Source organism: Mytilus californianus, unplaced genomic scaffold, assembly GCF_021869535.1.
Source record: "Mytilus californianus isolate M0D057914Y unplaced genomic scaffold, xbMytCali1.0.p SCAF_5, whole genome shotgun sequence".
NCBI classification, from domain to species: Eukaryota; Metazoa; Mollusca; class Bivalvia; order Mytilida; family Mytilidae; genus Mytilus; species Mytilus californianus.
The window spans coordinates 12,344,197-12,369,830 of NW_026262701.1; the positions used below are offsets into that span (position 1 = coordinate 12,344,197).

The following is a 25,634-nucleotide window of genomic DNA, read 5'->3' on the forward strand; positions in this document are numbered from 1 at the left end:
GTATCACCTGGAGAATCTAGCAATTAATATCAACATTATGTTCCGCATGTCACATTTGTCCAGATTTGTGTTGATGTTGGTTTTTAAAGTTGTTTATTGATTATTCTATCATTTATTTTATAGCGGAAGAAAACTTCAGTTCAATAGTTACAATAAAAGTATTTAATTTTCCCATAAACACAGGCTTAATTTTGGTTTAAAAACATAATACAATTTATAAAATTTCTAAAACAATTAATAGCAAATTTGCATAACCTTTTCGAAAGTTCGTAATATTGTACTTGAACTAAAGTATCTTTAAATTAGGTCGAAAAATATTTTCTTGACATTTACGCCAATCTTATAGTGTTATACATAGGACACTGTTGAAGAACAACGAAACTCAGTTTAATACTACGGACCAATTAGAAACAGTCACCTAAATTATTCTATATCTGCCAATCACGGCGCCCAGAATGAGCAGAATAATTACAAATGTACAATCATAATTTTCAAACATAAATAAAAATAGATTAAACAAAATATAACATGATTAGTTTTGATTTCATTAATTAACATCATTCTACTATTAAAGTAACTAAGAGGGGTGTAAAGCAGGGGGGGGGTACCTGCAAGGAAGAACGCGAAATAAAATTGCCATTTCACGATGAACGAACAATTAAAAATTTCTTGCACGTTGATCTTTTTACCGATTTTACGAAACACGGTGAATAACGAACCTATTTCACGGCTGCACGTGAAATAAATATGGCAAAACACGTTGCACGAAAATAACCCTTTACCACCCTCAACTAAAATAAGTAATTTCTTAGATTACAATAGCACAGTGTTATATATTTGCTCGTTTTGTCGGAGCAGAAAGTTGATGAATCAGGGTTAAAAAAATGTATGCCAAAGAAAGTCTCGTCCTTTTTCTAAAAAGTTCATTGGAGGATACCAAGACCTTGTTGACAAATATTCCGTATCAACTTTACAAGTAATGCATTATGGTCTTGATATATAGATTCTAGGTATTGACGTTGTTTATCATCTTAATTACGTGTTATAGTGTTTCTTTTTTTTATCTTTGTAATTTTTTTGCCTTTACTGTTTAGTCCATTTTTGGTAATATATTTTTGGCGTGGCTCGGTATTTATACATCCCGCCATTGTGTTACTGTGCTATGGTCATTTTTGTATTCTTGTCTTTCATTTTTGCTCACGTACTTTGTCTATAGAGTGTCTATATGTCATTTGTGTGTTTCTTTGTTGAAATAGTTATTTGGTTTTATAGTTATTAAGATTATAACACAATGTTGACTGCTGTATCCCAATTTCTGACATTTTTACCTATTTTGTCTGTTTGTTTTGCTCACACATATTTGTCAATATAATGGAATGCTATGCGACTGCCATACAAGTGAGAGGATTAGCTAGTTATAAAACCAGGTTTAATCCATTTTATACATAAGGGAATGCCTGTACCAAGTCCAAAATGTGACAGTTGTTTTCCGTTCGTTTGATGTGTTTGAGCTTTTGATTTTGCCATTGATAAGGGACTTTTCGTTTTGAATTTTCCTTGGGGTTCGGTATTTTTGTTATTCTACTTTTTTTTTAGTAATCTCAGGTAATTTGTAATAATATAAATATATACTCTAACGCATTGTTTGTTATGTATTAGTATTATTAATTAATTGTAAATAATGTACAGGCATATACGATCATACATATTTATAACTCGATACAACATGACAGATAATCTACTTTTAATTTATACCTCTGATTTCAACAGCTAGATGATGTAAGAACTTGGGGTAATTTGTCATTCCTATAATTTGACATTAGATTTCGAGATTATTTGATTATTGTTTGTTAATTAGTATCATTTATTGGTTTGAGGGATTTTCTGGGTTCAATTTCTAGGGGGTATAAAGTATAGTACATAATCAATTTGTTGTTATTACAACTAACATGCTCATTATTTAGTATCATTTTATGGATAAATTTCTAGGAAATATTCCGTAAGATGTATAATCAATCTGTTGTTATTATACTAACATGCTTATATAATTATTATAGGTGATGGAGAGAAAGGTAATCAGGCCATGTCGATTACGTGGTACAGATATACCAATAATTATAGAAGTTTAGAAGTGGCTATTATTCAAACCCTCGAGTTAATGATTTTCCTGGATTTTTTTAGATCAAAATAAAGTAAAGGACACATGCATCACTAAACGCTTGTCTTGTACATGACAATGGAATCTCAGTTTATTTATTTGAAAACATCTGTAATCCGTAAATAAATTAAAATTTAATTCAGAAACGAAAATGATTTACAAAATATGAAATAACTTGCAAATATAATTTGTGGAATGAATTAAGAGAGCCATAAGATTTTTACGAGTAAAACAGTAAGTGAATAGACTGACAAAACCATAGTTAAACAGTATAAAACATATAACGAAACAGAAGCCTTTTAGATAGGAGCGAAATTGGCAAAATATTCACACGTCATAATATGAAATCATTAAAATTATACCATATCTTTCTCTAACTGTTATCATTGGAAGTACTGATGGATATTTAAGTCTAAGATACATGATTTTCCTATTTGTTATTATTGACGTAGAACAAGCTTTCGTTAACTGCGAATACTCTTAGATCTGTACTTTGTGTATTTTGTATTTTGTATTTTCGTTAGTTGTTTTGTGCTTTGTATCAATCTGATGACTTAAACCCTTTTCAACTGATTTTCACAGTTCGTTATTATATTGTGTTGTAACACAACTGTACCAGGTTATGGGAAGGGTTGGCACGCTCGCAAACATGTATAACTCCGCTAAATTATGTATGTGCCTGTCCCAAGTCAGAAGCCCGTAATTCAGTGGTTGTCGATTGCTGCTGTGATTTTTCTTGTTTGCATTGATTTACAATTATCATTTCCGGACCTTTTATAGCTTGCTATGCGGCATGGGTTTTACTCATTGTTAAAGGCCTTACGGTGACCTATAGTTTCTAACCTTCTACGTCATTTGGTCTCTGGTGGAGAGTAAGCAATCATACCACATATCTTTTTTTATAATTAGTAACTTGCATGAGTATATGAATAATAAACTTTTAACAATGTATTGTCAACAAATACAAGATTAAATCGTTGGTTGCCCTCGAGCAGATAAGCAGATGGTAATGTAATTGCTTTTTCTCATGATATTTAACAATTATTACTAATAGTGTAACCGCGGAAGCAACGCATGCATATAACTGTGGTGCATACATATCGGTTCCATTTTGCCTTTGCAGCCTAGTTAATATTGCTTTTGGTAGCTGTTTAAGATTTCGAAATAAAAAAATTCATTTACAGTTCAAATAGAATAAATTGCATTTGACTGCAGGTTAGTTTAACTCTTTGTGCTGACTGCAGGTTATTTTTACTCTTTGTGCTGACTGCAGGTTATTTTAACTCTTTGTGCTGACTGCAGGTTATTTTTACTCTTTGTGCTGACTACAGGTTAGTTTTACTCTTTGTGCTGACTGCAGGTTAGTTTTACTCTTTGTGCTGACTGCACGTTAGTTTTACTCTTTATGCTGACTGCAGGTTAGTTTTACTCTTTGTGCTGATTGCAAGTAAGTATTACTCTTTGTGCTGACTGCAGGTTAGTTTTACTCTTTGTGCTGGCTGCAGGTTAGTTTTACTTTTTGTGCTGACTGCTGGTAAGTTTTACTCTTTGTGCTGACTGCAGGTTAATTTAACTCTTTGTGCTAACTGCAGGTTAGTTTTACTCTTTGTGCTGACTGCAGGTTAGTTTTACTTTTTGTGCTGACTGCAGGTTATCTTTACTCTTTGTGCTAACTGCAGGTTAGTTTTACTCTTTGTGCTGACTTCAGTTTAATTTATTCTTTGTGCTGACTGTAAGTTAGTTTTACTCTTTGTGCTGACTGCAGGTTATTTTTACTATTTGTGCTGACTGCAGGTTAGTTTTACTCTTTGTGCTGACTGCAGGTTATTTTAACTCTTTGTGCTGACTGCAGGTTAGTTTTACTCTTTGTGCTGACTGCAGGTTATTTTTACTCGTTGTGCTGACTGCAGGTTAGTTTTACTCTTTGTGCTGACTGCAGGTTAGTTTTACTCTTTATTCTGACTGCAGTTTAGTTTTACTTTTTGTGCTAACTGCTGGTTAGTTTTACTCTTTGTGCTGAATGCAGGTTAATTTAACTCTTTGTGCTAACTGCAGGTTAGTTTTACTCTTTGTGCTGACTGCAGGTTAGTTTTACTTTTTGTGCTGACTGCAGGTTATTTTTACTCTTTGTGCTAACTGCAGGTTAGTTTTACTCTTTGTGCTGACTGCAGGTTATTTTAACTCTTTGTGCTGACTGCAGGTTAGTTTTACTCTTTGTGCTGACTGCATGTTATTTTTACACTTTGTGCTGACTGCAGGTTAGTTTTACTCTTTGTGCTGACTGCAGGTTAGTTTTACTCTTTATTCTGACTGCAGGTTAGTTTTACTTTTTGTGCTAACTGCTGGTTAGTTTTACTCTTTGTGCTGACTGCAGGTTAATTTAACTCTTTGTGCTAACTGCAGGTTAGTTTTACTCTTTGTGCTGACTGCAGGTTAGTTTTACTTTTTGTGCTGACTGCAGGTTATTTTTACTCTTTGTGCTAACTGCAGGTTAGTTTTACTCTTTGTGCTGACTGCAGTTTAGTTTTACTCTTTGTGCTGACTGTAGGTTAGTTTTACTCTTTATGCTGACTGCAGGTTAGTTTTACTCTTTGTGCTGACTGCAGGTTAGTTTTACTCTTTGTGCTGACTGCAGGTTTTTTTCACTCTTTGTGCTGACTGCAGGTTATTTTCACTCTTTGTGCTGACTGCAGGCTAGTTTAAATCTTTGTGCTGACTGCAGGTTATTTTCACTCTTTGTGCTGACTGTAGGTTATTTTCACCACTCTTTGTGCTGACTGCAGGTTTTTTTTTACTCTTTGTGCTGACTACAGGTTATATTTACTCTTTGTGCTAACTGCAGGTTATTTTCACTCTTTGTGCTGACTGCAGGTTATTTTCACTTTTTGTACTGACTGCAGGCTAGTTTTACTCTTTGTGCTGACTGCAGGTTATTTTCACTCTTTGTGCTGACTGCAGGTTATTTTCACTCTTTGTGCATTCTTCTTAGTATAAATCAGGCCTCTCTTTTAAATTGTTTTACATTTTGTCATCCTGGACCTTATTAATTATCATTTCATGCAAAGTTTTCTGATTTTCAATCATACTGCATCTCCTTTATTTTTATAATGCTTATGTCATCTTTTCGAAAGTTGTTAACACATTGTTTTGTTGTGTCTTGGTTTTTGTTCGTTATTTGCATTTGTTGTGCTTTGTCATTGACTTAAGTGCTTTTCCTGTACTGTATTTATTGTATGTTCCCTACTGTATTTTTTTGTCATTCCAAAAATTAGAATTAAAGAAAGAAGGATTGAAATCCCGTGACACTAGTTTAACCTGTCCATATGGTCATAAACATGCCTATAGAGATGGCCTTGTGTCTTGAAGGTTCTTTTTTTTTGGGGGGGGGGGAGAGTTTTTAGGAATGCATAGGTTTGATAGGCTGTTGTCTGCTCTTTGGTCGGGTTGTTGTCTCTTTGACATATTCCCCATTGCCATTCTCAGTTTTATCTATTAATTGATTTTTTCGGGGTTTTTTTAGTATAAAGTTTGATTGTCCGTTTGATATCAAACACATCCTTTTTATATCGTCACAATAAGGGGCTATTTGGAGCTTGAAATACTATATAGAATGCCTCATGAACTTATGCTGCCCTAAAAATGTCTTTTTTTGTTTTTTTGTTTATGTTTTTTGTTTGACTTTGAATTGCTTGCTCTTTGACGTTTACCGCACATGTCCTTTTATTTATATTACAATGAAAAGCAAGGCATGAAATGTCGTATCAACGTTGACATATATCATCCACATACAGGCTAATGAATTTATATTGGTTTGCTTCAAGTCAATACAAGCGACAAATACATATATTTCGTGCAAATGAAAGAAAAGAAATAATAACACAATTAATTTATAAGGTAGTCTGACAAATGACTGGACCGTCTGGATAGTGTGATTACAATATATTTCTTTCAATAAGTAACTTACATATCCCTCCTACCCTATAAGTTGTTGAATAAAATATTAAAAGTACAAGGAGGATAATAAGAGAGTGATCATAAGAATCGTAAGTCGAATACAAATGACAGACAGCAAAACCAGTAAGTTTATACTAAATAGAAAATAAAAAATCCGACGAAAGACAGTTAGCAACATGAACAAATAAAATGACTAAATGACAACGCAATCCGTAAAACACTCAAAGGATTTAATTTTAAAATTTGAGCAACATGAAACTCGCTAAAATCTAGTATGACCTCATATACATGTGTTGTAGAAAGTTAAGTCGTTCCCGCTCAGCTAGTGACACCATTCGAGTACCTCAACGCAATTGCCGACACAAAAAAGGGGATGTTTGCAACTTTGCACACATTATAATACTGTAAATTCAAAATTTATTGGGTGCATTTATTATTGCAATTTCGATATGATGGACCAAAATGTGATTACAGGAAAAGCTGCACCCAAGTATGTGTGTAAGATTTCAGAATGCGAGCTCTTATTATTCCCAGTCGCATTATTCGCAATAATGTCTGAATTTAGGGTAAACTGAAATCAGGAGAAAGCAATAGGAACTTTCCGTAAACAGAAGTTAAAAACCCCTCATCAAAAATACCAGGTCAAAATTTAGTTTAATACGTCAGACGACCGTTTCGTTTGCTAGAGACTTATCAGGTGCGCTCGAATCAAATCAGTCAAAAGGCCAAACCAATAAGGAAGTAAAGAGCATTGAAATCAGAAAATTTCTAAAACTTTGCATATCTGCATAATGTCATTTAAGCCTAGGGGTACAACAAGCTTAGTTGTAGGATTGATTTAACGTTTTATGACCAGTAAATGTACAGAAAATGATCGTATCAATGTTTTTGTTTTATTGGATTCTCTCGCATTCTCTCATTGTTCAGATTTTTTCCGAAAGGGCAAAAAGTCAAAACGTTTCACACAATTTCTGTTTTACACGTTACCATTTGTTTTGTCATCTATTACATCGACTTATAGAGTTACTTTACTGTACTGAGTTTGTATTTTACGTTCATGTTTGTACCTTTTGCTATTCCATGATTAAAAGGAGGAAGGGAGAGATGGGTCTAAAAATAAACCAAAAGAAAAGTTTAACCCCGCCACATGTTTTCTTTTGTTAGCTTCTTTATTTTAATGTTTGATTATCTTTTTTGGGGAATTAAATGTTGATGGCAGACTCGGGGACGGTTTTTAACTTGATATATTGTAACTGACGCCTGTTTATTGTTGAAAACCATATGTTAACTTGCCTTTTAATATCTTTGGGATTTTTTAGGGGTTGTTTTTTTAATTAACGCATACCCTTTCGTTAATATCCAACAAATATTTTGTCCAGCATATGACTGTGACAAGCCTAAAACTGCCTGGACACTCTATGGTAAAATACACTCGTTCAACCTTCCCTTTTAAAGTATGCATCGGTAGTATTGTGCATTCCGCTGAAGCAATCTAATATTTCTTTTTAATTAAATTTTTGTGACTTGTTTACAGTTCATTTAGAACACATTAATATGATTTTGTAATAAAAAGAAGTAAATAAGATCCGGAAAAGACTTCTCTATGTTAAAAGCACTTACAGGGCTCCAATTTTCATTAATGATGACAACCAGACACTAAAACATGATTTCACTTATGTTAGAAAACTAATTTCCATATAGACGGATGGATAGTGTCATTTCAAAGCAATCACAGAAAAAGTAAACTCTGAATATGGTCCATTTGCCTTGTCGTGGTGAATGTTTGTCGGCGTTATACTACAACAATCTCAAGAGTAAACATACAGGATACCAACAAAACAAAGTTAAAACAAATGGATTTTGGAATTTGATCATAATTCATTAAACAAATGTTAAAAAGATGATTTTCCACTGGAGCGTTCTGATATTTTATGAGATACGTAATAGTAATTAGTAGCAATGATTTGCTGAACTGATAACATGTTTGCATTGTAATTGCATATTAAAATTTAATTTGAAAGTGTAATTGCAAATAATAAGTGAAACACTTTCAATGAAGAGAAAGCGTAATCGTTTGATTTAATAATACTACGAAGTGTGCTGTCAATTCAATTTTAAATATTAAGTTCAGGAGTTGCTTTTTTATGTAATAAATGAAACCAATCAAAGATTTAAAAAAATCTTTTTTGTTATCGCACATCAACCTTGTGAAAGAGATTAAGGTTGTTCCATACTTTAATGCCTTAACTAAAATCAAAAACAAATTTAGTATGTAAACAAGGGTGAAGGTAGGCAAGGTAACTTTGGGGGGGGGGGGCTTAAATTCGTTTTTCCCCTTTTCCCCTTAAATATATTATATATAACATCCTTTTATTGTTCAACCTTAGGACATTAAGATTGTCAAATAGTAGTATTCATACTTTTAAATTCTGTCTTACATATTTGCCTTGGGCTTCAAACTTTTTGTATTTTATGCAAAAACTGCAAAATATTCTTATTTTGAGATTTTGTCTTTAATATTTAGACATGATCTCTTATACAGAGATGTTAATGTGGTTAAAATATTTTATTTGGATAAGGTCTTAGATCATACCTAATTTTTCCAAAATCTTGAAAATATAGAATGTCTCATCAAAATCTATATACCAAAATTTATGATAACCGGGACTACTTTTCCTTCCCTATAATTGATAGATTATTATTTACTTGATTGGAATGTTCCAGTGGCTCCTTGGTAAGCAGATCGCCTTTCGCAGTTGGTTTGAATATTCGGGTGTTTGCACTGCTGTTTCAGTTTTCAATGCATGAACGTAACTTTTCCATTACTGTACTTCTTCTATAGCAAGGATATATTTGACTAATAGATAAAGGTTCTATTATATTGCTGTGGATCCATTACTACGTCTGGCATCTTTAGTGATTACACATCAGTTCGCTCATTTATAGTTTATCTCAAGACTAATATGTTTCTTTCGTTTTATCTTTATTGCAAGTATGTACTGTTTATTCATTATACATGACAAAGATCGTATCTGCCTACAATCACTTTGCTGTATTAAATCGTTTATGAAGAGCAGGCACTGATATTAGAGTGTATGTCGGCATGATTTCATATCAACAAGTTTCAAAAGTACTTCGAACCGATTGATTCCAGTATTGCAAGAATGATATGTTCTTTAATGTACATTTTATGGTTCCAGTTTAGGTAAAAAGGGAGAGTTGAGATATAAAAAAAACCATGTTAAACCCGGTCACAATTTCATGTGCGTGTTTTGTTACATAGAAAATTAGTGTTGATAACAGACCTTTGATATTTTCCGTCTATACTAGAACACACCCGCGATATCGCGGGTCCGTGACTGAATTAAAGTATCTAATTATGTATCAGCCTTACTTTTAGCCTGGATTTTCAGTATTGGTATTGTCATCTGATAAAGTCATGCTGATTATAAGATGCACGGGTTTTTCTGCTTTCAAAATCTTTCTGTTTGAACCCGTCGACCTGGAACTTAATTAATTATTTGGAAAACAAATTGGCCTGGAATGGTGTAATTTTTAATCAACACCATTGTCCTATATTAGTTATATATAAAGTTGAATTCTTTGATTCGCCGTTTTTACGTCATGCCGAATAACAAATTGGAAACCGTATCTACGCCTTATTTTAAGTCTGGTTTTTTGGTATTCGTATTGTCATCTTATAAAGTTATACTGATTAAAATACTACAACCGGAAACAATGTGACCATGATTGAATTTAGTAGTGTCAACCCTGTACAATGACGAAGTTTAGGTGTGATTATGACCCGTGTATATAGCAAAATCCCAAATACACCGTTTGGTGGTGCACATGATAGATGCGGAACGTAAAAATTAGGTAAAAGGTAACAGGTGACATATACTATTGGTATCGGTATCGGATTCGACCTGAAACTTGTTAATTATTGGTAATATTAATTATGTGGAAAACAAAAGGGCCTGGAATGGTGGAATTTTTAATCAACATCATTGTCCTATATTAGTTATATATAAAGTTGAATTCTTTGATTCGTCGTTTTTACCCCATGCCGGCTAACATATTGGACCTCGTTATTTTATTATTATAGATAATCATTTCTTTTTAGAGCTTGAAACATTGTTTCCTTTTGAAAACTGTATATTGACTTGAAGAAACCTTTTGGTTATTTGTATCATTGGGTTACAGTATAGCCCACATTTCGGGTATTTGTATCATTGGGTTACAGTATACCCCACATCTCGGTTATTGTATCATTGGGTTACAGTATAGCCCACATCTCGGTAATTGTATCATTGGGTTACAGTATAGCCCAGATCTCGGTTATTGTATCATTGGGTTACAGTATAGCCCACATCTTGGTTATTGTATCATTGGGTTACAGTATAGCCCAGATCTCGGTTATTGTATCATTGGGTTACAGTATAGCCCACATCTCGGTTATTGTATCATTGGGTTACAGTATAGCCCACATCTCGGTTATTGTATCATTGGGTTACAGTATAGCCCACATCTCGGTTATTTGTATCATTGGGTTACAGTATAGCCCAGATCTCGGTTATTTGTATCATTGGGTTACAGTATACCCCACATCTCGGTTATTGTATCATTGGGTTACAGTATAGCCCACATCTCGGTTATTGTATCATTGGGTTACAGTATAGCCCACATCTCGGTTATTGTATCATTGGGTTACAGTTTACCCCACATCTCGGTTATTGTATCATTGGGTTACAGTATACCCCCCATCTCGGTTATTTGTGTCATTGGGTTACAGTATACCCCATATCTCGGTTATTTGTATCATTGGGTTACAGTATAGCCCACATCTCGGTTATTGTATCATTGGGTTACAGTATACTCCACATCTCGGTTATTGTATCATTGGGTTACAGTATACCCCCCATCTCGGTTATTTGTATCATTGGGTTACAGTATACCCCCCATCTCGGTTATTGTATCATTGGGTTACAGTATACCCCATATCTCAGTTTTTTGTGTCATTGGGTTACAGTATACCCCACATATCGGTTATTTGTATCATTGGGTAACAGTATACTCCACATCTCGGTTATTGTATCATTGTGTTACAGTATACTCCACATCTCGGTTATTGTATCATTGGGTTACAGTATACCCCCCATCTCGGTTATTGTATCATTGGGTTACAGTATACCCCACATCTCGGTTATTTGTATCATTGGGTAACAGTATACTCCACATCTCGGTTATTGTATCATTGTGTTACAGTAAACTCCACATCTCGGTTATTGTATCATTGGGTTACAGTATACCCCCCATCTCGGTTATTGTATCATTGGGTTACAGTATACCCCACATCTCGGTTATTGTATCATTGGGTTACAGTATACCCCACATCTCGGTTATTGTATCATTGGGTTACAGTATAGCCCAGATCTCGGTTATTTGTATCATTGGGTTACAGTATAGCCCACATCTCGGTTATTTGTATCATTGGGTTACAGTATACCCCACATCTCGGTTATTTGTATCATTGGGTTACAGTATAGCCCACATCTCGGTTATTTGTATCATTGGGTGACAGTATACCCCACATCTCGGTTATTTGTATCATTGGGTTACAGTATAGCCCACATCTCGGGTATTTGTATCATTGGGTTACAGTATACCCCACATCTCGGTTATTTGTATCATTGGGTTACAGTATAGCCCACAACTCGGGTATTTGTATCATTGGGTTACAGTATACCCCAGATCTCGGTTATTTGTATCATTGGGTTACAGTATACCCCACATCTCGGTTATTGTATCATTGGGTTACAGTATACCCCACATCTCGGTTATTGTATCATTGGGTTACAGTATAGCCCAGATCTCGGTTATTTGTATCATTGGGTTACAGTATAGCCCAGATCTCGGTTATTTGTATCATTGGGTTACAGTATACCCCCATCTCGGTTATTTGTAAATCATTGGGTTACAGTATACTCCACATCTCGGTTATTTGTAAATCATTGGGTTACAGTATACTCCACATCTCGGTTATTTGTATCATTGGGTTACAGTATACCCCACATCTCGGTTATTGTATCATTGGGTAACAGTATACCCCACATCTCGGTTATTTGTATCATTGGGTTACAGTATACCCCACATCTCGGTTATTTGTATCATTGGGTTACAGTATACCCCACATCTCGGTTATTTGTATCATTGGGTTACAGTATACCCCACATCTCGGTTATTGTATCATTGGGTAACAGTATACCCCACATCTCGGTTATTTGTATCATTGGGTTACAGTATACCCCACATCTCGGTTATTGTATCATTGGGTTACAGTATACCCCACATCTCGGTTATTGTATCATTGGGTTACAGTATACCCCACATCTCGGTTATTTGTATCATTGGGTTACAGTTTTCCCCACATCTCGGTTATTTGTATCATTGGGTTACAGTATACCCCACATCTCGGTTATTGTATCATTGGGTTACAGTATAGCCCACATCTCGGTTATTGTATCATTGGGTTACAGTATACTCCACATCTCGGTTATTGTATCATTGGGTTACAGTATACTCCACATCTCGGTTATTTGTATCATTGGGTTACAGTATACTCCACATCTCGGTTATTGTATCATTGGGTTACAGTATACTCCACATCTCGGTTATTTGTATCATTGGGTTACAGTATACCCCACATCTCCTTTTTTTAACAGCAAACTTGGTTAATTTAACATTAGTTAATACTTAATTTTCTTATCCCCTTTTTTCAGACGATTCATATTTTTTATAAATAATGATGTCTTTGTGGATGATTGTAAATTTTCAGTCTATTTATAGCCACAGTGAACTTTAGTATTAAGATCTTTATCATATACACAGATATATTTAGTAATATACTATTAGATCATTTCCCACTATACAAATCCAATCTCATATTTAAATGAATTTTAAAGGCATAAATCATGCTCAAAATAAATTTTCAGTTTAATTTTTAACGTGAAGGTTTGTTTTGCTTGCATACAAATTTGTTTTTCTCGCCAAAAATTCTTATGAAGAAAACTGAATTCAAGTATAGTAAAATGATATGAGAGGTATACGTTAATGATACAGCATGCAATTCAACGACACCTATTACGTTTTATTCATATCATTTCCATCATCATAAAAAAAACTCTTTTACTATATGCTTAATATCGTCATTAAATGTTTTATGGGCTAACTGGATACCTGTTTTTTTTAACTGACAAAGCCATTGTGAGTGTTTGATATTTTTCAAACACCCGTCTTTATTCTATGTGCATATTCGATCCCTGCCTAAAACAATATATTATTTTTTATCATTTCACACATTTATCTAAGTAGTCATTAGGAAATTATTCCCGTTAGAATATTCATCCCTTTGCCTAATGTACTGACGCTGATATTTTGCCCAACAAACGCACTAATGACGTCAAATAACATCATTCAAAACCAAACACTTTGACGGAAAGACAACGAATGGAATTAAGCTTATAAAAAGACAACTAGGACGCAACACACCGTCTTCAGCAGTATGTCAATATCTAAATAGTTGCGAGTTCATAGAACTTTTGAATAATTTGAGCAGAAACGACCAATGATATGTGATCAACACAACATTTTCCAAATAAAAAACCCTAGTAAGATATGATATAAGATATATCCTAAAAAAAACCCCAGTAATATATGACATAAGATATTCATTGATGACGAGGTTCCTAACTAGTGATATGTACATGTATATGTGGCGGTGTTCTTGTAAAAGGCATGTTAATAATTATAAGAATATTTTTTATGATTTAAAATGAGACAACTATCCAAATGATGTGGATGTAAGCATTATTGTAGGTCACCGTACGGCCTACAAGATGTAAGCATTATTGTAGGTCACCGTACGGCCTACAAGATGTAAGCATTATTGTAGGTCACCGTACGGCCTACAAGATGTAAGCATTATTGTAGGTCACCGTACGGCCTACAAGATGTAAGCATTATTGTAGGTCACCGTACGGCCTACAAGATGTAAGCATTATTGTAGGTCACCGTACGGCCTACAATAATGAACTAATCAAATACAGTAAAGTCAGCTTTGAAAGGCCTTGACATGATAACATATGAAACAATCTAAACGAGAAATCAAGAAACTGATTTTGGACAAAACAATAAAGAAAAACAAATATGACAGCGAGACAATACCAATCAACGAAAAAAAAACCACTGATTTACAGGCTCCTGACTTGGGAAAAGTACATAAAGAATGTGGCGGGGTTAAACATTTTCATAAGCGCTCCAACCTCAACTAACAATTATAAACGGAAATTTAAATAACTTTGTTTCCAGTATAGCAAGGATTTATCTTTTTATATGGAAGTCCTGAGAAAGAAAACACTCTTATATTTTATTTCATTAATCTTTACATATATTTTTTAATAAAATGGATATTTTTTTTGGAAAGTTGCTGTTAAAAAAAATCATTTAAAATTAAGGAAATATCTCTCCCTTATTCATAGCTCTTATTCAATATTTAGAGTTGACTTAACTACTGATCCTTTTTGATTTTATCAACTCTTCCAACATTTTTTATTCAAATCGCGCTTCACTGAAGAGATTTTATTATTGAAATGCGCGCATGAGCAGTAAACTTGGTACCATTAATGTTGACATGGAAAAATGACTTTTTTCGTGGTTCTTTCAGTTTAAATGTTGATGTTTGCCAAAAGTAATTAGAATTGGAAAGTGTTGCATTTACCAGCAGATTCTGAATTAATCAAACGTGTCGAACCAAAATTTCAGGCAAATAATGTCAACCTACATATAGCTGAGTTTAAGGAGTTTTTGGTTTCCGAAATACTCAATTTTATGCTCTTAGAAAGAAACTATTACGTCATTCTGGTGTATAATATGTCAGTTCAAATACAAGGGGAAAAAGACTATATTTTAAAATCTATTTTATGAACGAGCATTGAAATAATTGAATAAGTGGTAAAAGGACATGTTTGTCTTATTATGCAAATTTTTATATAAAATCAATTTTAGACAGTTAAATTTAGCAGCATGGTCTTTTGAAGTGTAAACTTAAAAGTCCCAGAATATACTCGGCATAAAACATTAATGCTGTAATATTTGTGTACCAATATAAGAACAATTACTTCAATACAAAAAATAAAAACATATAAAACAATGCTTTCAAGACGCATTGAAATAATTTTATTGGTGTTAACAACATTAACTGTTTCTTTTTGGTAAATTTGCATGGTAGAGAGTAATATACAATACCCGAGGCTATTTTCAACACATGGGAATCGAACCTAGAAACTTTAATAGCAACCCTTTTATCAATTTTTAACGATTTGTATTTACATCCTAACATTATTTAATGTACTTGTTGACTTGAGTTCGTTCTATTCAGAATAAAGACTTTATCTAATATTTTTGACATATTATTTATATATTTATATATATATATATATATATATATATATATATATATAGATTCTTACATTGATACCAGTGGATTATCGGATTTATCCAATCGAGATAGTTAAATTATCAATTTTAATGTCCGAGCCTCGGCGAGGACTTTAAAATTCATAATTTAACTATCGAGATTGGATAAATCCGATAATCCACGAGTAACTATGTAAGAATCTGTTTCTCTAATGATTAATAAATAAATTTTCATTTTTGTTAAACGAAAGTCCCCTTCCAGTGCCTTCCACATTCCCCGAAGTTGTCAATTTCATTAACACCTGTTGGCATATTTTGATACATCCAGTGTGCTGCTAAAGGTTATGACCCTTAAATTCATCCAATCATCTTCTGAGATCAACGTCAACCACACGTTGATTAAATTTTTTTATACAATAGGTTCGGAAAGGGATAAATTTCCTTAGAATTAGAGAAATATATATATATATATAAGTGCCTAAGAATGTAACTTTAACACACTAATGAGTGTTATAAAATTAGTTGTTATATTTTATATCATTCACACAGCAAACCAGGTAAAAGTTAGAGGCTGTAAAGATATTTTTGCAGCTCAATGCTAAATGTCTAGAAAAATAATTTTCCCGCTTATTGTACATAGCAATTCTTAAATCAAGACAAATAGTTGTATTAGTTAAATAGAATGAAGTTCAGGATTTATTCCTTTGGTTTTGGGTAGAACTGTTTTTCATCTCTCTCATTAAGTCAATCAGGTTCAAGAGTACGTAGCTGATGCATCCAGAACCTTTCTCTCTGTTTTCTCCTTTGGGAGTCCCAATTTTGGTTTACCTCAATAATTTGAAAGGTGATATTTTCAAAAGAATGCTCTGTTCTTAAGAGGTGTCTCGTAATTGGACAGTTTCTTCCTTTTGTATTAAAAGACCGGTGATTGTTAAGTCTGATGTTGAATTTCGTTTCTGTTTCACCAACATACTGCAGCTTGCAAGTTCCACAAGTAAGAATATAAATACTATTTTCCGTTTTGCAATTAGATGTAACATAGATGTTGTATCGCTGCTTTGTTACTGTGCTGCTGAAAGAGTGGTCAGTGTTGGCGACTTTACAGCACTTACAATTGGTTCTTCCGCATTGTTTGTAATATCCAATTTTAGAAGTCTCTTGTTTCTTAACTTTAGATGTGACAAGTATGTCTTTGAGATTTTTGGGTCTGCGGTAGGAATTAACAGGAGGTGATGGAAAAATTTCTTTTAAGGAAGAGTCATTTTCGATAAGACGCCAGTGCTTTAGTCTGATGGCTTGACTGTAAGGTAGACCCATTGTATCCGCAAACGGACACCCGACTGAGAAAATCTAGGAATTCGTAGACTTTCATTTAAGACCTAATGTAAAAAAATTCCTTCTCACATTCAAGACACCACAGAATACCTTCGTAAAATAGAATCCATGAACCCTCTTCCTCCGAAAACTCTCCTTGTCACTGTAGATGTCACCTCATTGTATACCAACATACCTCATGATGACGGAATACAATCGTGTAAGGAAATGTGGGACTCGCGCAACACTTTAGAACCACCTACCGAATGTTTAGTCCAGCTGCTAACTCTGGTTCTGAAATGCAACAATTTCACCTTTAATGGTGAACATTACCTTCAGATAATCGGGACAGCGATAGGGACGAAAATGGCACCGTTTTACGCCAATATTTTCTTGGGCAAATTAGAGAAACAAATCATTTCAACATCTTTATCCAAACCACTGTCTTGGTTCCGTTTCATCGATGATGTTGACATGAAATGGATTGAATCCCAACTTAAACTAGATGATTTCATCAGACATGCAAACAACGCCCACCAGTCAATTAAATTTACATATGAAATTTCCGACTCTAAAATATCTTTCTTAGACGCAACTACATCTATAAAGGACGGTGTCATATCAACAGACCTCTACTGTAAACCTACAGATAAACATCAGTACCTTTCTCCCCAAAGCTGTCACCCAAGCACTGTACAAAAAGTATCCCATATAGTCAAGCTCTCAGAGTAAAGCGGATTTGCTCCTCTGAGGAGGCTGTCACTAAACGGTTACAGGAACTTCGCGGATTTTTGACCAAACAAGGTTATAAGAAATGGGACATAGATAAGGGATTTGCACGTGCTAACAATAACAGCCACAATGACATATTACAATACAAACAGAAGAGGCGCAGCAAAATAGTTCCATTTGTTTTAACATACAATCCCGCCTTTACTAACCTTTCACGTTTGATCCATTCCAATTGGCAAACTATTGCCAAGCACCATAAATTATCCAAGATTTTTCCCAAACCTCCTATCTTAGCTTTTCGGAGACCAGCAAGTCTGAAAGACTTATTTGTGAGAGCTGATGTCTCCCTTAATAAAAGCTGTTCAACTGCAGGATGGTGCAAGTCGTGTGGTAATAGACGATGTCTGACTTGCCAACAAATACTGAATACTCAAACATTTACTTGCCACTCCACTGGGTCTGTGTACACTATATTTTGCAATGTAACTTACAAAACCCAGAATGTTGTATACCTTCGTCAGTGTCGATGTGGCATGCAGTATGTTGGCGAGACAGAACAGCCATTCAACAAACGCATGAATGGTCAACGAAGTGACTATACCTGCAAGCCCGACCTCCCCGTAAGTCGTCATTTGAGATCACCTGGGCACGCCCAAAAACCTTACCATCACTATCATAGACCACAACGAGGATTGGTCAAGGGCCGACAGACTTGCTCGGGAAAGGTGTTGGATAAGAAAGCTTAGGACAGATTCCCCAGAGGACATACATAAAAAAACATAGAATGTGTCACTCATTTTCCCTACCATCACTTGTTTCCAGTAACTCAGGCTTCCGTTTTGGACTCTTACAGTTTTACGAAATTTATTCCTCCTCCCAAACATTAGTATTGAAAAAAAAAATTGATTATAGATAATTTGTATATAATTCAAGATTTTTATTTCAGTTTGACTACCACATGTCAAGATAAGATTCATTTTACATCTTACTGATGAAGGATATAAGTTATCCGAAATGTATAAAAATTTGTTCATGATTTAATTATTTTTTGGTGATGTTGTACCCTTTTAGAGTTGTTATATATTATATTTTGTAGTGTACTGTATCATAATTTTATGATCCATCGCCCCGTAAGATTTATCGTTGGCTATTATTCAGTCATTTTATATATATATATATATAGACTTGTTTATATTTTTTCGTTTGGGCTTGTATTATATTTGCCTTCGGGTTTATATGATCCGTTCATCCTATTTTGACTCTTTCAAAATTCAAGAGTCTATCCTAAATTGAGGTATCGCCAATGGCAGTCATCAGGGTTTAAGAACATCAGTTGTTCGACCTGCTAGTCAAATACGTTTCGTTAAAAATACTTTTTTCACTTTTTTGGTCTTTTGGAAAATGGTGTTTGTGCTGTATTTAGACCCCTTTACCAAGAAATTTGTTTTGCATGCACACGTATAAAAATTGCGGTTTATATCCAAAGCAATCATAGGTTTGAACGTTGTTTTCAATTTAGACTTGTTTCTATTTTTTTCGTTTGGGCTTGTATTATATTTGCCTTCGGGTTTATATGATCCGTTCATCCTATTTTGACTCTTTCAAAATTCAAGAGTCTATCCTAAATTGAGGTAAATTATATGGCCTTCCAAATACCGTTTCGATTCCTAACAGCACTGAAGAGACATAAATTGTCGAAATCCGGATATGGTGTACAAATTTTTGCACCTCATGTTTGCGATATACCATCTTTTCCGCAAGTTTATTGTTTTCTATTTGGTAATAAATTATTGTAAGATCCATTTTGTTACATCTGGTGATCCGTTTATTTGGCAATCGTCAATGGCAGTCAGCAGGGTTTAAGAACATCCGTTGTTCGATCTGCTAGTCAAATGCGTTTTGTTAAAATATACTTTTTCACTTTTTTGGTCTTTTGGAAAATGTTGTTTGTGCTGTATTTAGACCCCTCTACCAAAAAAATTGTTTTGCATGCACACGTATAAAAATTGCGGTTTTTATCCAACGCAATCATAGGTTTGAACGTTGTTTTCAATTTAGACTTGTTTATATATATATATATATACGATTTATCAGTTATACTGAAATAGTACTACCGTGGTTCTATTTACAAACTGTGCAGCTCAATTTGCGTCTGCTAAATAGTTATAATTCAAAATAGAATTGATGAAAAAAACTATATGCATGATAAATTAAACATTTTTCAAATACAATTTAATAATTCAAACCATAAGTAAAAAGTGTGCAACTCGATTACTTGTAATAAAAAAAGTTCAGAAGATTCCAAAAGAACAATCATGATATATGTTTAAGAAAAATCGACACCGTGGAATAACGATAAACGACGAGAAAAAAGTATAAAGCAATACGTCTGAAACTAAAGAATAAGCAAGAAAAAACCCACTGAATAACTACGGTCGATCTTAGGTGCTCCATAAGCTGATCGACGTGACAAGGCCACTTGTAGCATCCGTCTATTGTAGCTCATAGAAGAAGAAATTTGTTTTTTAGTCTTATTATTCGAACTAACTATCGAAGCTTGAACGAGCTTATGACCGCCACAATGAACATATTTGTGATCATATCTGGAATACAAATATACAAGAACGATCAACCTAATCATAATATTGTCCATACAATTTGAAACGGATGACTTCAACTTTACCATAAGAAACCACTGGCTCTGGTTAGTTATTTACCGACTCTTATTGTCTGTCAAGATATGAGGCATACTTAAATGTATACGTGGTTTCTTTTATTTCATGCCGATGGGATATATGCTTTTAACTTATAGTCACAAACCGTTATTAGTTAGTAAGAGAACATCATCTATTAAGTGGAACATGAAGTTAAAGGATATGCTAGTTCTTTTTATTCTTCCTTAGAAGCTCTTGTATAAAGTCTGCCTAGTAACAATAATAGTTTAAGTCGACAGGAAAAGGAATACATTTGGTTCCAACAGGCATGTCGATTGTCTATTGAAAAATGCGTCCACCAAACATCTTGATATTAGATTAAGAAAAAAATCTGTTTTGTTTTGTTTCACAAAGAATGACTTATTCCTTTCTTAAACAAGACATTTGTTTCTACGTTGGTCTTTCTTTTTAGGAAACAAAGTTGAACTTATTTTTTCAATAGGTCTTTAAGTTTATAGTTCGGAATACTAGTGTTAAGGGTAGATATGTCATTTTGTTTTATAGTATTACAGGAGGACCGAGGTTTAGATTGTATGTACTTTAATCGAGATTTTGAATTTTGTAGTATCCATGCCTGATTCCAATTGTCCCTAGAGTAAGTAGCTCTGCTGCCCAGGTCGATTGCTGATGAAATAATTGTTAATAATGTGGAAAAAGTTCGTGGATCATTTGGCAGAATCAGCAATACAGAGTGTGTTGTAATGACGCCAGTTCTTCGTCTTTGATTAAATTCCAGAGGAACATGGAATAAACCTATGATTTGTCTGAATTTCCTCTTCAGTAAGTAAAGTTGGAATACATTGTGGGTTTCGTTTCCAAGTGAATTTTCGATACCTTATTCCTTTATCAAACAATTTTGTTAGAGACGTTGAATGCAGGGACGACAACATAGTTATCATCAAGGTAGGAAAGGTGTTGAAGAACATTTGGAATCTTTGCAGATAGATGTTGCAAGAGTGTTAATAGTCCTATTCAAACATCTCACGAAATTGTTTCGATGAGGTAAATAAAAATTAAGAGGTGCATTATCTTTATGCAACAGTCAACGAAAACCGTTTTTTTTAAGTTAATAGGTTACAGATAAGGGAATATTGTTCCTTTATATTGAATTAGAAATTTAATGATTTTCCAAACCAAACCAACAATCATATTTTATTGAGGAAATGAAAAATGAGTTATACTTAGGCTGACTATTATGATTTTGTGAAAGTTAAACTCAATTTGTTGTTATTTGGTCTCCAAATTATTAAAGCAACCTACAAATGTCAAATAATGGCTGTTCACGGAAAGTTTCATTAGAATACAAGAACTGGTTTAAAAAGAAATGGGGAATTTATATAAATGGGAAACTTTCTGTTCGAGAGGACCATTGCCTGATTGGGAGCTTACTTATGTACACAAATAGACGCAAGAGAGCATTATTAATTGTTTTTACCAATATTTTTAGTACCTCTGAGGGATAAAAAAAATCTGAGTTTTTTTTTACATTACACTATGAAAGTTGTCAATGAATAAAAGTCTGTTTTATGTAAACCCCTATGAGACAATTACACAAAAGAAAAGCAAAGGCAATTAGAAATCAACAATATGTTCCTAACCGCCTGAAATCCACACAATGTTGGAATACATTTTATAGAAACTACCAAAGATATGCCATTGAATAAATCTATTGCTGTTATAAACAATCAATATATTCAATACATAATTGACATTACAATGCAGCATGCATTTCAATTCAACGAGCAGACAGAGAAGGGGGTATTTAAAGTTTGAGGTTATTTAAATGATATTCATTTATTCTTTCCAGGATTCTTAAAACAAGAGTTATACCAGTCTTATTATTACTGCGAAAGAGCATTGACGAAAATAGATACGAATTTTACATTCATTCAGAATAATAATATTTTTATCCTAATTATCGTTCGTAGTTAAAATTATACTGTCAACGACCCTAGAGGTAGACAACTTGTATTAATCATCAAGAATAAAAAATCAGTCTCTTAAACGTGATTGATTGGGAAGGTCTTTTCAGTTTTAACACCTTTAATCCCATTTTTTATATTTAAATTTGTACATTGTTGAAAAATGTATACGTTTTTCACCTTCATTAATATGAATTCTCCTTCTAGAACTAGCATCTATATGACAAGCCGTCATATTCATTACATTCTATTATTTATTTAATCATCATTATATACTTTGTTGTTAATTTGATTCTTAATCCAGCTTATATTTCACTACAATTGGAAGGATTCTTAATTTTTAGTTCTGCCATGTTCTCCTCAGGCAGTTTTTACCACAAATGGAAACACTTAATTAATTATAAAATGTTTCACTAAAAACATTCATGAAATCTTCCCGCTTGCATAAATGAATTGGAATATTTTTTATGATCATCTATCCACACGGAAAAAAAGTCAAACTTATTTTTCTTTTTTCTAGTCTACCTTCAATATCTACAATATCTGTATTATGGACGGGTAAGTTGTACAAATATCGAATGCAATGTTGGGGAATCTACGACGTAGATGAATAGCAAAACATTAATGAGTTATTTTTAATTTCCATTTTTCTACTTTCATTTTTAGATTTGCTCTCTGCAGCAGTAGGCTCCAAACTCCTGATATTATTCTCTGCGAAATAAATTAAAAACAAACTAAAATTTCTCTCTACATAATTGATCCTTTAAGTTCAGTGTGTCTTTTTATTGAAGTTGATCATGAAAAAGTGGGACAGGAATATTGTTTATGAGCTTACCCAAACTAAGGTTTCCATAGGTTACCCCAAATATCTGAGGGTTAGCTGGGAAGTATCCGAGAGTAAGCCGATCGTATCTTTCAATGCCATCCTCTATTTATAAGTAATTGCAGCTCTCCCATAGACACATTAGAAGTACCCCCCGCCAGATAGCTTGATATTAACGTATCCTGTCTCCAGTTATTTGAAGTCAATATTCAATATATCATGGCATTTAGAATAACGGTCAGCTAACTTAAGGTAGATGATGAATCATTTAAATTAGTTTGTTCGTTAATTTCGATTGCTATTAGGACTATATTCCAAACAATTCTATAATCAATATGCTCTGTAACTTACTTCTTCAAACAAGCCTAATTCTGGTACCTGTAACGTTTAGTATTTCAATTTCGCTCTCTAATTAAAACGTCTTCTTTAAGAGCATTTTTATCATGCATTCATTCGAAAATTCTTCGAATGAACCACATTCAGCAGGACGAAACAAACATACGCATCTCTTAATTCGTAATTTAAGGGCAGATGGTAAATATTTGGTTGCTACAAATGGGCATTTACAAATAACATTGAAGTAACATTACATTAAAAATAACAAGAAAAATAGCAAATCATACATGTTAAAGGCGATTATTAGTTAAAAATACATGGTTTCAGCCATACATGGTATATGGTATATGTATAATATGTATCAAAATAAAGCATCGGTGTACGATTGTTCTGATCTTCTTAATTTTTTATCCCCTATCAAATATTTTTAATCATTACTGTAATACTTAATTTTTTCTTATCTAAAATAGAAAAAAACAGATATCTAAATAACTAAGCAGTTTTTTTACTCTTACTCGACATACAATGTATAATTGATGTATACTCTATATCAAATATGCAAAGTATTTTCCTTTCCTCGCGATATTAACTGCTTTATATTAATATCTTGTGAATTCGATGCAAATTAAAATTATTATATATAGCGACGTTCACTATATATATCCATCAACATGTATTTAAGGAATTTTTTCAGCAACAATTTTGCTTTATAGACAAATGCTTCATTAAATTATAAATTTAACTACTTGCAGTTTGTCTTAAAAAAAACCATATCTCTATGCTTCTAATAAAAGTGAAATAATAAAAGCTGTAATAAAAATGATCTAAAATTATAAATACAAAGTAGTCTAGGAAAACGCTTACCTGTTTGAAGACACTATCTGTTTGCTCGTTATCCATTCACATATTAAAATTTAAATTAGTTCGTATCAGTAAATATTAGTCCTTTTATAATTCAATATCTTCAATGCAAAAATTATTCATACTATTGAAATTGATTTGAGTTAGCTGCTTTCTCTGATAACTGTTTCTAATATTGACCACTTCTATATTATAAAATAATACCATTTAGGTACGGTTGATGATAAAAAAATCGATTACATTAGTGGTTTTCTTGAATTTTGAATTTTACTTCAATAAACGATACAAAGACTTTAATTGTCACAATGGTTAAACTCGTGAATAGTATTTGTTTATAAAACGAATAAAACTCGTTAATGTATCTTTCTTCCAATGAAAATTATTTGTCCATTGATTAGAATTAACTTATTCATCAAGGTGATATAATATTGTTGGGTTGTGTTTAATATTGTTTCCGTCAAGACAAACAATGATTTCATTCCCCATAGTCACGTGTCCTTAAGGCAAGAAGAACGCAATACGATCATCTAAGTGTTTGGTGATATTATGTTTGAAACCTTAATTCGAATGCTGTGCTGCATTTCAATATCGAAAAAATAGTATACATCACTTGCCTTCCCATGATATTTTAAATAGCTGGAATGCATAAGTAAAAAAAAAACGAAGACACAGATATTTCGTCAAAAAGACCAATAAGATGACTTAAAAATGTCATTTCTGAAAAGCTTGTCTTATTTATTTGACAATATTATGTTCATACAAAATGTTTTGGGACACCGAATTCGTATTTTAATATAAACACAATGTAGTATGTTCTTGAATAGTTTGAAATTTAAAAACATGTTAGAAAGCAGAAGTAGCCAAAATTTTGTGATGGTAGCAGGCAACATAGTATTGTTCGATGTATTTAAAATAGAGACAACAGTTATTTACCAATGCTCATATCTCATTAATACATTACGAATATACGAGTCAAGGTAAAAACAAAAACAACTGATGGAACTCCTAATGGAACGCGACAGGATGTGTCGACAAAGTAAGTTTCTCCTGTTATGTTTGCATTACCAGCCATGCTAATCCACACTTAATCAAAATATCAATATCGGGAATAAGACATTTCGTATCGGTCAACCAATTCAAGATGGTGACCATAACATTTATGTAATGTCGATTTCGGTCGTTTTCCCTCATAACTGTTTTTGTGTCATGAGCAGACCCTTTCGATAGTATGCTTTATCTGAATTACTGCATTCAAGAGCAAGGGAAATTAAAAAAGGGGAAGTCCACAAAAATTGACAAAATCAAACGCTATCAATCAACGGAACAAGTGAAAAACACGTGCCACA

At 33.3% G+C, this 25,634-nt stretch overlaps 1 protein-coding gene across 1 annotated transcript in view; it reads right to left on the reverse strand.

Moving 5' to 3' along the window:
- LOC127701754 (probable G-protein coupled receptor 139) overlaps positions 1-24,339 on the reverse strand; it is an 89,829-nt gene extending 65,490 nt beyond the window's left edge. Inside the window, exon 1 of the mRNA XM_052205719.1 lies at positions 24,292-24,339. The gene's annotated coding sequence lies outside the window, so the exon portion shown is untranslated. The remainder of the gene's footprint in view (positions 1-24,291) is intronic.
- Positions 24,340-25,634: the final 1,295 nt, after the last annotated feature.